Here is a 2,163-nt window from a genome sequence, read left to right as displayed (position 1 = left end):
GGTTGAGGATTCAACCCACTAAGGGATAGTGTCTATCCAATATACTGCTGGGAGGGTACCCAATTATTGTTACACTAGTGTTATACCAAGTGTAATAAGTGGGAGCGGGTAAAAGTGGGGGGGGGGTTGTTTTACCCTAAATTTATATATCAATTAGAAAATGGAGGATAATGTGCTGAACCAAACGACTTGCAGGCAGTGTATCCCGTTGAATTCATTAACTTAATTTGTAACCACAGTGACAAAAAAAAACAAAAAAAAAACAAACAAACACAAAGTACAAGTGTTTATGACAAACCATGTTATATTGACAACCGGGTTTACAAATAAAAGTACATAAGGAATCTGAGGATAAACATAAACTTAATCTTACAGCTGTTTCGGCCTAGCTTTGGCATGGCCCATTCTATCCGAATAGTTCTTGCCGGAGTAATTAGTGGATGAAATGTTGAAATGGGGATACATGCACGATTCGCTAGGCCTCTTCAGAGATTCATTATGAATATATTTTTTGTTTATCAATGGTAAAAGTTTTAAAATTATGAATTAGAAAAACATCTTTAAAAGTTTCAATGTTGACAAATTAACATGTTTAAAACAGATAAATTTAGCATTATGAATTAGGAGTACAGGTGCAAGTTTGAATAGTCATAGCAGTCAATAATATTAAAACTGTGTATGATTTTTTTGAATGTACAAAGTTCATTATTGTTAGTGTTGATCAACAATTCATACTGAGTTAAGTGGGAACAATAACAAGGGGGAAATGAACATAGTAAAAAAAGGGAATTTGGTTTACAGTTTCTCTGATCCTCTTTCCGTAGACGCTTTCGCTTATAGTGGTATGTTTTGGGATCAGATGTATTTATAATTTTTTCCGTGAACGGATCTGAATTTTGATCCGTTAAAATACTGCTGATGTTTTTTCGATTGTCAAGCTTGTCGTTCTGCTTGGTTGGCTTCCCTGTGGAGACGATTGTATTTGCTGAAATTCGGTTTTGATTGGTCTGGAGTTAGGTGACGTCAGCAACTGGTGTTTGTAAAATTTCATTGGACTAGAGGTAGGTGATGTCGGCAACTGGTGTTTGTATGGTGATTTGGAGTTGCGGTTTCAGAACCCCGGTGAAGATTGTTACTAAAGTTTGTTTTTAAAATATGTTTGTTGTTCCTGTTTTTTTTTTATGTCCCCAAAAGTAAGTTAGTGGTTCGCTAGTGGTTCGTCAGTTGAGAAACAATTAATCAGCTACCAGATTAAAAAGAAAAAAAAAGAAACAGCATATTTTATAGGGTTTATTTGTTGAACTAAATCGTTTTGATGCCTAAGCATGGCAACAATGTAATTATTGAAGCAATTAACAGCCAAGTACATAACAACAATAATATTACTGTTGCTAATTATATTGTCTTCTACTTTACAGCAAACAAAAGAAAGCTACAGTCACAAGTAAGTTCTTTTCTTTTTGGTTATTGGCGATGCATATGAAATAAATGAATCTCCCTCGGTTACAATGATGAGTAGCCAGTTGTTTGATCAACTGAACCACCTGTTTATGCCACAAACACATCTACTTTTAGTGTTGTTCTGAGACCGTATTAACATGATACATTGTGTTCGGAATGAGACTATTAGGCGCAGCTGTTTAGGCCCCTGATGATATGGCATGGCTGACTGGACGTTCACCTTGTCATGCCTATAGCACATCTTGTTACTGGAAGCCAGTGTATCCCGTTGAATTCATTTACTTAATTTGTAACCAAAGTGACAAAAAAAACACACACACACACAAAGTACAAGTGTTTATGACAAACCATGTTATATTGACAACCGGGTTTACAAATAAAAGTACATAAGGAATCTGAGGATAAACATAAACTTAATCTTACAGCTGTTTGCGATTTCGAAAAAAATAAATTCCAAAATTTAAAACCGCAATAAATTCCAAAATTTCAAAAAAACCCCGCGGGAACTTAGTTGCCAACCCAATATATAAGAGAATGATTTCTGACGCATGGCTATCGCTTTGCAGCCACGTGATTTCGGGTTCAGTCCGATTGGGCAGCACTTTGGGTAAGTGTCTTCTACTACAACCCGGGGCCGAGCGGTGCCCTGTGAGTGAATTTGTCAGATGAAAACAGTGCGTGGAGCCTGTTCCATATATATAT

Source organism: Octopus bimaculoides, chromosome 11 (genome assembly GCF_001194135.2).
Source record: "Octopus bimaculoides isolate UCB-OBI-ISO-001 chromosome 11, ASM119413v2, whole genome shotgun sequence".
In the NCBI taxonomy this organism is placed as follows: Eukaryota; Metazoa; Mollusca; class Cephalopoda; order Octopoda; family Octopodidae; genus Octopus; species Octopus bimaculoides.
This window is presented reverse-complemented; position numbering follows the sequence as displayed.